Genomic DNA, 15,666 nt, shown 5'->3' on the forward strand with positions numbered 1-15,666 from the left:
ATTGCTGTGGTCTGAGTTTTTTCCCCAAAATTCACATGTTAGAAAGTAAAACCCCAAAGCAAGAGTACTGAGAGGTTGGACCTAATGGAAGTTGTTTAGGTCATGGAGACTCTACCCTTGTGAATGGATTAATGCTGCCATAAAAAGGGCTTGTGGAAGTGGGCTGCACTCTCTCTCTATCTTCTACTCTTCTGCCATATGAAAACAGCTTCCCTGGAGGATGAAGCAATGAAGTCCCATCTTGGAACCAGAAACTGAATCTGCTGGCACAGTGATCTTGGACTTCCCATACTGTAGAACCATGAGAGAATACATTTGTGTTCTGTGTAAATTACCCAGTCTCAGTTACTCTGATATAGTAGCACAAAATGGACCAAGACAGATGCTGTGGTGGTTTCAGGTTCATATAATTCTTTGTCAAATTATAGTAGGACCTAAGTCCTCTCTGCTTAATTGTGAGCTGGACTAACAAATAAAAGTGCAAGTGACAGTTCAACACATTGGAGACTGGATCATAAAAGACACTGAAAATCCCTCTTCTCACTCTCTTGAATTGTTCATGCTGAGATCAGCCAGCTGCCATGTTATCAGCTGTCTTATGGAGATGTGCGCATAACAAGAAACTGAGGCCTCCAGCCAACAGCCATATAAGCTAAGCTTTTCAGAGTATTTCTTCCAGCCCCAGGTAAGCCATCAGATGACTCCAGTTCTGGTGGGCATCTTGACCTTATGGACCCAAAGCCAGAACTGTCCAGCTAAACTGCTCCTGAATTCCTGACTCTCAAAAACTGTGAGATAGTTAATGTCATATTAAACTACTAGGTTTGGGGGAGTAATCTGTCACACAGCAACAGATAATTAATATGATAAATACTACATTATTACATCTATAAATTTTCATAACAGGCAAAACAAATCAATGGCACATGAAGTCAGGACGATGGTTACAATTGTGAATATGCAGTGATGGGATGGGGACATGTGGAAAACCAGCTCCAAAGACGGCCATCATCACTCTCCCATTTCCTGTACCCATACAGTGCCCCCTTCCCTGGGCTGGCGTTGTGACTTGCTCCGACTGGAGAATGAATCAGAAAGGATACTGTGCCAATCCTGAGCCTTCCAGAGGCCTAGAAGCTTCCACTTTTTTAATCTATGGAAAAGATAGCTGTCATACTGTTATGAAGCTATTGCATTGAATAATGAGGACCTGCAAATAGAAAGGGAGGCCACATGGAGAAGTACTGAGGCCCCAGACATCCGCACAAAGCCTTCTCAGGTGTATATAGCAGTGGAGATTAGCTGCTAACTGAATGCAGCTGGTGGATTTACCCAAACAATGCTCGATACAGCAGCAGAACTGATCAGCTGAGACATGACCACATTCTTGACCCACAGAAGAATAAGTATAAATAAACTGTTTGTTTTAAGCCACAGAGTTTTGAGGTGGTTTGTTATGCAGCAATAGATAAGCAAAACAGGACCTAATGGGGTTTACAGGGTTCACATTTAGAGTAGTTTTCCACCTCTTAGTCATGGGTTCATCTTACGAAAATACACAGATCTGTACACTGTATCCACTGATGCACTTTTCTGTATGTTAAACTTCAGTTAAAAAAAACCTCCAAAAACTATCAATCTGCTTATTTATTTATTTACCCATTCACTTATTCATTCATTCACTTAGTATCCTGGCACACAGACGTTCAAAGTCCTGCGAAGAAGTATTTCAAAACATAGATAGTAGAAAGAGGGCAAGAAGGAAGTGAAATTTACAATAAATCATAAAGGTTTAACATGAGTTTGTTAGGCGAAGGGGAGAAGGGAACATTCCACATGGGGCCCTGTTCAAGAGCATCTTGTACAAGAGCCCTGAGGTAGAACAGATCTCATTCTATTCAAGACATCAGAAAAGGTCCACATGAATAGATAGGGCAGAAAGGTGAACACCAGAGTGACCAACCATCCCAGTTTGTCCAGGATTGTCCCAGTTTTAGCAGAGAAAGTCCCATGTCCCAGGAAACCTCTCAATTTCCAGCAAACAGGGGCAATTTGTCTCCCTAGAGGCTGGAGATGCTGACAGGGCCATAACAGCAAAGGCTGAACACGCCATGTCTTCTAGACTATAGAAAGGACGTTGGTCTTTATTCTAGGAGCTGAGGATTTAAGCAGACAATGGGATGGTGGTATTATTTCTCCCTTCAAAGAACTAATTTGGATGACTGCTTGGTTGGTTTTATTGATTATATGTGAACTTGATACTCTCCCATCCACCCCTCAGTTAACTGGTGAAAACGCACACTGATATCACAGACATATCTCTGGCCACAGTTGCTGCCTGTAACATCAATAATAGGGCGGTTGTTATGAGGAACCTAGGGTCATTACTGTCTACCCCACAACACTCATCTGCCCCAAACATTTACCCATCACCTCCCATTATCTCTTTCAACTGCTTTTCCAATTAGAAGATGGGTTTGGTTGACACCAGGCCAGTGACAGCCCTCAGGGGCCATTCCAACTGCTTCTCACTAAGGGTCAGCAAAATCCTCTTTGTAAATGTCTTAGAAGTATGAATTTTCCGAAAACCTATTTTACTAAGAAACTCAGCAAACCAAAACAAACCAGTAACTGGGTCAGCAACGTGGTGTGAAAAAAAGCATGGTACTTCTGGTCCTGGTTCCATCATGTGCAACAAATGTGTGTAGTCTTAGAAATACTCTTGGACTTAGTATTGTTATCAGTAAAGCTGAGAGAATAATCATAAAAGCTGCCCTGCTTCCATCACAGAGATGCTGCAAGGGATAAATTACATGATGACATTTGGCCAATTGCAAATCACAAGACAACTGCTACTCTAAACAGCCATAAAATGGGGACAATGGTTTATCCCACTTGGGGTTACTGTATGGATTCTTTCATGTTTTATATCAGGTACTTACTAGGGACTGGAAACACAGTGTGGGGGGGTTATAACAAAGTCTCTGTCTTCCTAGAGCTTACATTCTAGTGAGGAAGACAGATAGTGAGCAAATATATGCCTTAATGCCAGGCAGTGATCAATGAAAAGGCATGGTAAAGAGACAGTGAGTCACGGAGTGAAGAAGGCAGCTGACTGCATGTTCAGGAAGGTCTCTGTGAAACATATTTATGTTTACATTAGACAGGTACTGAAATGAAGAGAGACTGTAGGTAAAGGGAAGAATGGGGATCTGCATTTCAGGCAACAGAAGTAACAAATGCAAAGGCCCTGTGGCAGGAGCAGAAGGAAGGTAAACATGGCTAGGCCACATAAGCAACATGCAGGAGAATTCTCAGAGGTGGGCAAGGCAGCATCCTGTAGGTCTTCCTACCCAACGTAAGAAGGTTGCATGTAAATCTGAGTGTGCTGTGCAGCTTCAGGGGCGCAGGAGTTAAACAAGGAATGATACAATTGCATTATATATTTGGAAAAAGCGCTTTGGCTACTGTGCAGTGAATGGATGGGAACATGAGGAAGGGGAAGAGTGGAAGTAAGGAAAGCAGTGAGGAGGTCACTGCAGAAGTCTCAGCACAAGACAGAAGTAACAATGAGGGAGGGAAGGTAACGTAGTCCAAAGGGCAATGTATTCTAAAGGCAGAGCTGATGGGAGATACTGACAGACTGGGTGAGGATTTAGAAGTCAAGTCAAGAAGAGCTACACCATTTACTGATATTTAAATAAAATAATGCACGAAAATCATTTCACACAGGGCATACAAGCTGGCATACAAGCACTTAATGTGCTATGATAGTTGTCCATCATAATTGTTACTTATTTTTATTACGACCAAGCTGGAGACTAATGACAGGCTCTTGGGTTGGCAGAGCTGCTGGAAGTCTCCAATCTCCAGCCATCACCCGCAATTTCCAGACCTGCACTGACCTATTCATGCCACAGACCTCACTTTGCAGCTGCAAGGCAAACCCAGTTCCCCACTGCAGCAAGGCTCTTTGGCCACACCTGGAGGCAACACCCATCGTTACCCGTGGGATCTGTGGCTGCTCATCAGGATCTAGACAGACTTCCTTCCCTCACAATTTGAAGTTCAACCCTTTCTCCGGCCCTCAGGGTTCAACCCCCTACAGGGGTTTGCTCCCAGGTCCTCTCTGAAACCCTCCCCACTCACATTCCATAGGGCAGGTGAGCCTGATGCTATTCCCACCTTAGAATGGCTCAGCAGCCCAAGTGTGCCTGCATGAGGTACCAAGGTCTTCCTTAGCTCACAGTTCTCCCTCCCAGCTCCACTTTAGAATCATGTGGGCAATTTTTTTTTATTTATTTTTTATTTTTATGTCTTGGGCACCAGGTGGTCCAGTTATCTTTTTTTTTAATTGCATTTTAGGTTTGGGGGTACATGTGAAGAACATGCAAGATTGTTGCATAGGTACACACATGGCAGTGTGATTGCTGCCTTCCTCCCCATCACCTATATCTGGCATTTCTCCCCATGCCATCTCTCCCCAACTCCCCACCCCCCACTGTCCCTCCCCTATTTCCCCCAAAGAGACCCCAGTGTGTGATGCTCCCCTCCCGGTGTCCATGTGTTCTCATTGTTCAACACTCGCCTATGAGTGAGAACATGTGGTGTTTGATTTTCTGTTCTTGTGTCAGTTTGCTGAGAATGATTATTTCCAGGTTCATCCATGTACCTACAAAGGACACGAACTCATCATTTTTTATGGCTGCATAGTATTCCATGGTGTATATGTACCACATTTTCCCTGTCCAGTCTATCATCGATGGGCATTTGGGTTGGTTCCAGGTCTTTGCTATTGTAAACAGTGCTACAATGAACATTCATGTGCATGTGTCCTTATAGTGGAATGATTTATAATCCTTTGGATATATACCCAGTAATGGGATTGCTGAGTCAAATGGGATTTCTATTTTTAGGTTATTGAGGAATCGCCACACTGTCTTCCACAATGGTTGAATTAATTTACACTCCCACCAACAGTGTAAAAGCGTTCCTATTTCTCCACATCCTCTCCAGCATCTGTTGTCTCCAGATTTTTTAATGATCGCCATTCTAACTGGCATGAGATGGTACCTCAATGTAGTTTTGATTTACATTTCTCTAATGACCAGTGATGATGAGCATTTTTTCATATGTTTTTGGCCTCATGTATGTCTTCTTTTGTAAAGTGTCTGTTCACATCCTTTGCCCACTTTTGAATGGGCTTGTTTTTTTCTTGTAAATCTGTTTTAGTTCTTTGTAGCTTCTGGATATTAGCCATTTGTCAGATGGGCAGATTGCAAAAATTGTTTCCTATTCTGTTGTTTGCCAATTCACTCTAATGACTGTTTCTTTTGCTGTGCGGAAGCTGTGGAGGTCCCATTTGTCTATTTTGGCTTTTGTTGCCAATGCTTTTGGCATTTTGGTCATGAAGTCCTTGCCTACACCTATGTCCTGAATGGTTTTGCCTACATTTTCTTCTAGGGTTTTTATGGTGTTAGGTCTTATGTTTAAGTCTTTAATCCATCTGGACTAATTTTAGTGTAAGGTGTCAGGAAGGGGTCCAGTTTCTTCTTTCTGCGCACTGCTAGCCAGTTTTTCCAACACCATTTATTAAACAGGGAATCCTTTCCCCATGGCTTGTTTTTGTCAGGTTTGTCAAAGATCAGATGGTTGTAGATGTGTGGTGTTGCCTCCAAGGCCTCTGTTCTGTTCCACTGGTCTATATCTCTGTTTTGGTACCAGTATCATGCTGTTTTGATTACTGTAGCCTTATAGTATACTTTGACGTCTGGTAGTGTGATGCCTCCAGCTTTGTTCTTTTTGCTTAGAATTGACTTGGCTATGTGGGCTCTCTTTTGGTTCCATATGAAGTTTAAGGTGGTTTTTTCCAGTTTTGTGAAGAAGGTCACTGGTAGTTTGATGGGGATAGCATTGAATCTGTAAATTACTTTGGGCAGTATGGCCATTTTCATGATATTGACTATTCCTAAGCATGAGCATGGAATGTTTCTCCATCTGTTTGTGTCCTCTCTTATTTCCTTGAGCAGTAGTTTGTAGTTCTCCTTGAAGAGGTCCTTTGTGTTCCTTGTTAGTTATACTCCTAGGTATTTTATTCTCTTTGTAGCAATTGTAAATGGCAGTTTGTTCTTGATTTGGCTCTCTTTAAGTCTGTTATTGGTGTATAGGAATGCTTGTGATTTTTGCACATTGATTTTGTATCCTGAGACTTTGCTGAAGTTGCTTATCAGTTTAAGGAGATTTTGGGCTGAGACATTAGGGTCTTCTAAATATACAATCATGTCATCTGCAAATAGAGACAATTTGACTTCCTCCTTTCCTATGTGAATACCCTATATTTCTTTTTCTTGCCTGATTGATGTGGCTAGAACTTCCAATACTATATTGAATAGGAGTGGTGAAAGAGGGCATCCTTGTCTAGTGCCAGATTTTAAAGGGAATGCTTGCAGGTTTTGCCCATTCAGTATGATATTGGCTGTTGGTTTGTCATAAATAGTTTTTATTATTTTGAGATACATTCTATCAATACGTAGTTTATCAAGGGTTTTTAGCATAAAGGGCTGTTGAATTTTGTCAAAGGCCTTCTCTGCATCAATTTAGATAATCATGTGGTTTTTCTCTTTGGTTCTGTTTCTGTCGTGAATTATATTTATAGACTTGCATATGTTGAACCAGTCTTGCATCCCTGGGATGAATCCTACTTGATCATGGTGGATAAGTTTTTTGATGTGCTGTTGCAATTGGTTTGCCAGTATTTTATTGAAGATTTCTGCATCTATGCTCATCATGGATATTGGCCTGAAGTTTTCTTTTCTTGCTGAGTCTCTGCCGGGTTTTGGTATCAGGATGTTGTTGGTCTCATAAAATGATTTGGGAAGGATTCCCTCTTTTTGGATTGTTTTGAATAGTTTCAGAAGGAATGGTACCACCTCCTCTTTGTATGTCTGGTAGAATTCGGCTGTGAACCCATCTGAACCTGGGCTTTTTTGGGGTGGTAGGCTCTTAATTGCTGCCTCAACTTCTGCCCTTGTTATTGGCCTATTCAGGGTTTCGACTTCCTGGTTTAGGCCTGGGAGGATGCAAGTGTCCAGGAATTTATCCATTTCTTCCAGGTTTACTTTTAGAACACATTGATGCCTAGCCACTTCTGGGATGACTTAAATCCGAGTCTCTGAGGGATGGAACTAGACATCCGTGCTGTAGTTTAAAGGCTTTTCCAGGCGATCCTAATGAATAATCAGATACATTACTGTGGCTTTGTTTTTAAGATGCTGAGGTTCCCAACATAGGCTAAAAGGGAGGCAGAATTCCTGCCTGGCAAATGGCTTTTCATGAGGGTCTTGAGTACAGATGCTCATTTAACTCAGCAATTGTCAGAAGCACATAGAAGAATTTTTATAAAGAGCATGTTTTGGTGCCAAGAAACCAGCTTTCCTTTCTTTTTCTATAGCCCTGGAGAAGGCTTTGATGCATTACCAGAGGTCCTCAACTTCACAAATAAGAAATAGGTGTGTAAACTACAACAGCAGCTTGAGTGATGGGGACAAAAGCTAGAAACTTGAATTGTTATGTAAGTATTTCAGTAGATTCAGCCAAACTACAAAGATGCCAAAAGAAGCATAAAAAAAATGGAAAGTTATCAAATTATTATCAGTGATTTACCGACTAGAATTCTTTCTTTCTTTCTTTCTTTCTTTTTTTGAGACATAGGCTGGAGTGCAGTGGTGTGATCTCAGCTCACTGCAATCTCTACCTCCTGGGTTCAAGTGATTCTCATGTCTCTGCCTCCAGAGTAGCTATAATTAGAGGCACCTGCCATCATGCCCAGTTAATTCTTATATTTTTAGTAGAGACAAGGTTTCGCCATGTTGGCCAGGCTGGTCTCACACTTCTGGCTTCAAGCAATCTGCCCACCTTGGCCTCCCAAAGTACTGGGTTTATAAGCATGAGCCACCACACTGGGCCAGACTAGAATTCTTGACATATAACAGGTGCTCAGTAAGTACTAGTGATTAGGTTAGTGAGTGGGATTGAAGTAATTTTGCACAGCCTCATAGAGACACAAAAACTACTGTTAGAAGCTTTGGCAGTTTCACAGACCTTTGAAGTCCCTATAACCCGGCCTACGGGTCTCAGGTTAAAACTCTTTAAAGACTGTGGCTCCAGCTAGCAGAAGCCCTGCCCTTCACATCCTATAACAGCAGCTCCAAGCACGCGCCAGGCTTGCTGGATGAAAGAAAGAACCCTGCCCCAGCTATTCATCTGACCCTCTGGCAAGGGATTATGATTTCCACAGCTGTCAAGCCAGCTCTGCTGGAGTCCAGTTCTTTTTTCCAAGGAAATACTAAGAAGTAACCTGTAATCTAGACGAGCTCAACAGGTAAGAGAATATGGCCCAATGAACTCACCCTGAGGTTTAAAATGCTTAGCAGCTCCTGCACCTGGTGAGCCAGCTCACATCTGGGAAACATTTACACACTTATTTCTCACTTTGGAAGTAGAGGATCTCTTTTCTTTGAGTAATGCAGTCAAAACCTTCTCCAGGGTTGAAGAAAGGGATAAGGAGTGCTGGTTTCTTGGCACAATAACATGCTCTTTATGAAAATCTTCTACGTGCTTCTGACAAGCCATCAGGGCAGTTGAGAATGACGTCACCCAGCCACCCCTTAATCCACAAGTCTCAGCAGCAGAAACGTGTCATGCACGTGTGGCAACAGAGCCGAGAGTGTGATGAGGTCCAAACAGAATGTTTCTCTCTGAAAGTGCTTGAAACAGAAGTCAGGGCTCCCTCAATACTGTGTGACATTCTGCTGGGCTTGTTTTTAAAAGCTTTACAAAATGCTTTGGAGATGTCTAAACCCAGGTATGGACTTTCTTTAAGGTCATTTTTGAAACATGAGTGAATGTTAGAGTAGCAAAAAACACAGCTATTCTACACTCTGTGTATCTCATGTTGCAACATCCACTCTATGAAGGAACCGAAAATTCCCACAGTGCTGCTACTGCCATTGCTACTCCGTCTACTGCTGGGAGAAACAACCAGAATAGAGAGGGCCATTCCCCTGAAACACCCTGCTCCTATTTTCCTCCCCAGATGTAATCACTGCTAACTATTGCTATGTATCTTTTTATTAAACATTTACAAACATAGATCTCTGCACATATAAATACATAGGGTTCTTTATTATGTAAATACTATATTTATTTGTAACACACCGTTTTTTCATCTTGACAAATTGCCAGAAGACCTTCCCAGGTCATTATACATAGGACAGATACTAAGAATCACAATTGCATGGTCAAAATTTGCACCTATTTTAACTTTCAAAGATAATGTCGAATTGACTTCCAAAAAGTTCCAAAGCACTGAAGTAACCACTTGGCAAAATAGCATACAGATCTGGTAAGCTGCTTAACTTTTCTGTGCCTCAGTTTCCTGACTTGCAAAAAGATGATTAGTAATCCATCCCCCACCTAGATCCCAGGATGGTTGTGAGAACCAAGTCAGACCAAACATGTGGCTGTACTGTGAAATGTACAACACGAAGTACAAATTTTGGAGATTGCTCAACAAGAGACTTCAAAGGCACCTGGCAGCTTCACAGATGGGCTGGGCAGCCAGAGCACAGCCGCCTGCTCATAGTTTGGGCATTTGGAAATCACAGCACTGCGTTATCACTGGCATTGTTTCAGGAGCACCAATCCTCACAAGTTGCAGAAAGAACAAGCGCAGGCTCAGCCAGGCATACAAATTTCAGGGTTCCCTTCATATATTCAGAGTATGTATTCCTGGCATTAATTTAAAATCATTCATTGCACTTCTTATCAGGGTAAAGGACATTGGTGCATTTTAGTATTATCTTGAAGTTAATTTGAGGCTTTAAATACTTAAGTGTTTGATAACTTGTAGTCTGAAAAGATGAAACAAAAAAAGAGCTATAGATTGTATTATTTATCTCCAGGTATGATTCAGGAAGCTCCTCCTTGCCCCAAATAACACTGACTTTTTAAAAGAAGTATTTTTTAAAAATTCTTTTTTAGGCTATTGACTCTTTCAGAATGAAGATGCTCAATCCAAGAGACAAAAAATAACTTCTGAATAGTTTCCTATTCTATGAAATGTCTGGGTTGGAGCAAACGCTTGGTGATTTACGCAAGTGTGCAAAGATGCATATTTGTAAAATGAGCTATTAGCATCTTAGAACCCAACCCTGTCACCTCTTCATCCCAGTTTATCAGAGCCCTTACCCCAAGACAGGGTTATCATGACAACAAAATGTGCCAGGGAGCTGCTTCTCCTGTTGGAAAGTATGTCTTTTATGTTGTTTCCCAGGGGGAGTGATGATCTCCATAAAACACTCTTCACTTCCCAGACAGATACCCTTGGTACACTTCCTTCATACATTCAGGGGAGCTGAGAGCCCTCAAGTGTAAGGAGGGCAGGAATTTGGGGAAAGAAATACATGTTTTTGAAACATGAAAAGACAGTTGGGGACACATTCGCAAATGCAGCCCCATTCCATGGAAGGACAGATTTGGACCAGAGAGGGCACTATCATGAATCCCAACCGAGACATGAAACTTGATTTGGTCAGAAGGGAGGCTGCTGATTACCTTTAAGAGAAAAAAAGAGCGATATAATCAAAGCTGGGCTCTAGGAAGGGAAATCTGGTAGGGTAATAGGGAGAGCAGCTGAGAAAGGAAAAATTTAGAAGCAGGAGACCAGGTGGAGTCTCACATCGATGCTCGCTGACGCATGATTAGAATGGGGCTGGTTAAATAAATAATGATCCATTGCTCCTCTGTCTGCAGAACCATTCCCAGCAGCCTTCAAACATGCTGTAATTTCCAATATGCAAGGGGGAAGGGAAGGCCCAGAGGAAAAAAAATTAAAAGATCAATTAGACCACAAGCAAATGAAAAACATGAAAACGCGCCTTTCTACTGGGAAACCCAACATCAATGATTCAGTGTCAGGAAAACAACATCATCTGTCCTAATACTGTTGTGATGTGAGCTTTACTGGTACTGTCATTTTGTTTGTACCTAATTAATCATTTGATTTGGTTTTAGAGTTTTATTTGAGCTATCAACATGAGAATTTTCTACCCTGTTCCATGTTTGCATATATATAGTGCAATTAAGGTAAGAGAATGTAAGTCATCAAACTCCTCAGCCTGTCATCTCCTGCAGCCATTGATCCTCTGTTGTTGCTTTACAACAAAATTTATGACCAGAGATATCTGACTTGCTTGCTCAATTCCCCACCTCCCATTTCCTCTGGCATTCATTCCCACTGGACTTTCACATTTCAGACTTTTCTCAAGGTCACCAGTGACCTTTCAGCTGCCAAGCTCCATGGTCTCGTCTCAACCCTCATCCTACTTGAGTCATCAGCAGCATTTGCGTCTGCTGATCCTTCCTCCCCCACGAACTGCTTTCTCCTCTTGCCTGCTGCTGCACTGGCTCCCCTCCACTCTCCTCCTCCTCTCTGCTGCTCCTTTCGAGGTTCCTCTGCTGGTTCCTCTTTCTTTTTCAACCTCTAAGCTTTGGAGCATTCAGTCTTCAGACATCTCTCCTTTACCTGTATTCACTCCCTAGGTAAGAATGTCCATTTTGTGCCAATGACTCCCGCGTTTATAACTCTAGCCCAGACATCCCAGAACTCTGGTCTTGCATTTCCAGTTGCCATTCATCCTCTCCATTTGCATGTAAAATGGGCATCTCGAACTCAAAACGTCCCAAACCAAACACCTGCTTTCTTCCCATAAATTTGTTCCTGCTGCAACATTCACAGCTCCATTAAAGGGCAGTGCCATCCTTCCCACTGCTGGGATCGAAAGCCTTGGAGTCATCCTGTCTCTTCTTGTTCTCTCCCGCCCCATGTCCAATCCACCAGCAGATTACTCAGATCTTCCTCCAAAATTAATCCGCAATCCCATCACTGCTGGTCCCTTCCACAGTAACACCTGAGCCATGCTGCCCACACCAGACCACTGGGTCATTGCAAGAGCTTCCTACTGGTTCCCTGGCATCTGTCCTTGACCCCTGCAGTATCTTTGCAACACTACAAAAATGTGTAAGTCAGACCAAGTCATTCTTTGCCCAAAACCTTACCAAGTCTTTCCATTTTACAGAGAGGAAAAAAAAATAAGAAAGTTTTTACACTGGCCTACAGAGCCCTCTGTGACCTGGCCCCAGGCTGACCTTTCTAAAAATTGTGATTAAAAAACAAATAACATAAAATTTACCGTCTTAACCATTATTAAGTGCACAGTTCAGTAGTGTTAACTATGTTCACACTGTTGTGAAAAAGATCTCCAGAACTTTTTCATCTTGCAAATGTGAAACTCTGGACCCATTAAATAACTCTTTTTCTCACCCTCCCTCACCCCCTTACAACCACCATTTTACTTTTGGTCTTTACAAATCTAACTTCTCTAGGTACTTCATATAAGTGGAATCATACCGTATTTGTTCTTAGCCTGGGGTTGCCTTTTGTAATTCCTCTACTCCTCTCTCCCCTTGCTCAGTCACTCTGGCCATATATAGTCCTTCTGGTTGTTCCTGCACCACACCAAGTGTACCCTCTGCCTCAGAGTGTGTGCTGGAGCCAGCTTGCACCTGCTCCATCTGACTCAGCGATTATAAGCATCTCTTTCCTACTGCACATTCAGTGACCTCATGTTGGTGGCTAGAAGTCAGCCTTGGTGGGAATGTTTATATCATGGAAATCAACAAATGTTGCAAATAAGGCTTACTCTTCCAGAGAGCTGGTTGTTAGTCATTTGCCTGCACATCATTTCTCTGCCTAGATAAACCCTCCGCTTGCCTTTTCACTTCCTTTATGTCTCTGCTCAGAATTAGTCCGCTTGCCTTTTCACTTCCTTTATGTCTCTGCTCAGATGAACTCTAGAGGGGTCCTCTCTGACCACACTATAAAAATAGTAACTACTACAGGCTCCCCTTTCCATTTCCCTTACATTAATTGTTCTCCACCTGACAAACTATGTACTTAGCGTTTTGATGATTGTCTCTTTGATGATTTTGTCAGCGCCACAAAGACAAGGACTTTGTCTCGTTCACCATTTTATCTCCAGCACCAAGAACCATACCCAGCATGGTGAAAGTATTCAATAAGTATGTGTTGACTGAATAAATAATGCATTTTAATGAATTATTCCATGCACATATTAATTTTTAAGTAACTAGTGCCCTGAAATATTGCACAGTAAAAGAATAAAATAGGTGAATCTATACAAATCAACATGAACAGACATCTAAGATTTAAAGATAAAGTTGTTAAATATCAAAATAGTGTACAGTGTGTTTACACATACACGTATACTTAGAAAAATAGAAGAATATGGAAGTCTATCACATTTTAATTTCATATACTTTTAGAAAGGTCTTTCTAAAACAATGAGCATGCATCACTTTTGTTTTCACAAATTTCACATCTATAAAAGCAAAAAAGAAAAAGAAATTTACCATGAGTCATATTTGTTTGAACAGCTTTAGTGTCTAGAAACTTCCTGGTAAACAGTAGGTGCTCAAAGGTGCTATAGAATGGATGACTTCAAGTGAGAGGGGACACAGCCTGAAGTCAGAAGGAAGGGTGAGGACAAGTGGCATGGGATCTAAAGTCGGGGAGAACCGGCAGCTCCACAAGTCCATGAGGGACACCCGGGACTGGAAGGGTGAGAGAAAGAAGGTAGCAGGCAGGTGCTCACTGTTGAGCAGGTGTTGCACATCACTTGAGTATCAGCCTCGTGCTTAGCTCCAACCTCGTGCTGAGCACCACGCTGGTATCTAGAGACAAGAGGATGAAGAAGGCCCCACAAGTTTCTGTGGCCATGGGTAAAGCATAAAACAAAAAACAAGTGAGCTTGGGAGAAAAAACAAGGGGCTTCCTCCTTGGAAAATTGTACTTACAGAGAGCAGACTTGAGCCACACATGCAGGAAGCAGCCAGTACTTGGAGAGGGAGCCTGTGTGTCTGGCCTCGGTGTCCCCGAACCATGGGCTCATCCTTGCCACGACTCACTGCTCATCCTTAGTGTGGACAAAGTGGCTACCATATTGAATCTTAATTTAGGATTCAAGACTGTTAACTTGGAAATGCCTCTCTTAACCAGCCAAATTAGACATAGACAATAATGCTTTTCTTCTTGGGAAATCAAACTGTTACCTCTTGTCCTAGGTCCCTGATGGCACCCTATTACACACACCATTATCTACACAGTCAATTTAGGAGACATTTATCTTCTATTTTAAGAAATCATAATAACTTATTATGGGAACAAAAAAGATTGGGCATACTTCATTACGTGTTTTCCCTCAATTAAGTGGAGATCTCAGTGAATTAATATTTTTAAAGGTATAGGTCTTTCTTCTGACCTGGATTTTCATTGGGTTTTCTCCAAATTAGTTGATAGATATCAAGATTAAAATCAATGAAACATGTTGAAAATAAAAAGAATTAGGCATTACTGCATTTTAAAGTTTTCCCAAGCCAATTGTTTAAACCAAAATAACTTGATAAAAATAAAGAACGTCTCTACTGTTTTTAGTGATGTTCTTTCTACAAAGGTGATGGATATGACAGGAAAAGTCTTAAGACAGGCGTAACAGGCTTGATTCTACAACTAACTATCTGGGTAACTTAAAGCAAGTCCTATGACTTCTCAACAACTTATTTTCTCACCTGTAAAAATGGTTAGAATAATCATCACCTCCCAGGCTGTTGTGAAGGTTAATAATGTACTTTATAAAATTGTTATGACAAATTTCAGCAAGAGCAATTATGACTTGTGTTCACTTGTTACAGAAAATAGTTTTAGTTGTATAGATGTATTATTAAAAATCACTGTGTCTGAAGCTTGTTATAACTACCAATTATGCATATATTCCTACAACTTCTGCCAAATAACCTTTTTTTAAAAAAAAGCCAACAGGCAAATAATATTTCCTTTCCTGATGACCTTAGCCAACCTTCATCTTTTCTTCTCCTGATGTTTTGTAAGTACCTCCATTCATCATATAAACATCTCTTACGTGATCCTGGTATTTACTGCATTCATGACTAATTTTCAGGTATTTGATATTCTTTAGGGAAAAGAATACTTGAATAAAATGGAAAGGCAAGAGCCTATCACACAAAAACACAGAGGTCTGCTTAGGAACCCACAGCCTCCATGGGTTCTTCAGTGGGTAACTGAATGTGTGAAAGATGGCTTAGGAGCTTGGATTCCACGAAAGAGGATTTTCTCTCACCCTTAGCAAAATATTTCCGTTCACACAATTTTGTTCTAAAGCAAAGCAGCCCTATGTTTATGAGACAAGTAAAAAACTGAAGATAAATAGGGAAGAATTACATCATCAGTGCTCCAGAGATGTTGGGGACAAGGACGGCATGAGGACAATGAGCCTTCCATCCTGTTAGCGATGTAACCCCATGCACCTTTTTGAAGGAATAAGAACTGTGCCTCACACAAGCACCCACTCCTCTTCCTCCCTACTAAAACTTTCACCTTGTCTCTTTTCATCTTTTTCTGCTTCCAAAATTTTTAGCCTCAAAATCCCAGTGGTTCAGAGAAGAATTAGAGGCTAATAAAAGGGAGACACATGTGAGTGGGGTGCAGAGAAGAGAAGCTGTAGAATCCTG

This window comes from Saimiri boliviensis, chromosome 12 (genome assembly GCF_048565385.1).
Source record: "Saimiri boliviensis isolate mSaiBol1 chromosome 12, mSaiBol1.pri, whole genome shotgun sequence".
Taxonomy (NCBI): domain Eukaryota; kingdom Metazoa; phylum Chordata; class Mammalia; order Primates; family Cebidae; genus Saimiri; species Saimiri boliviensis.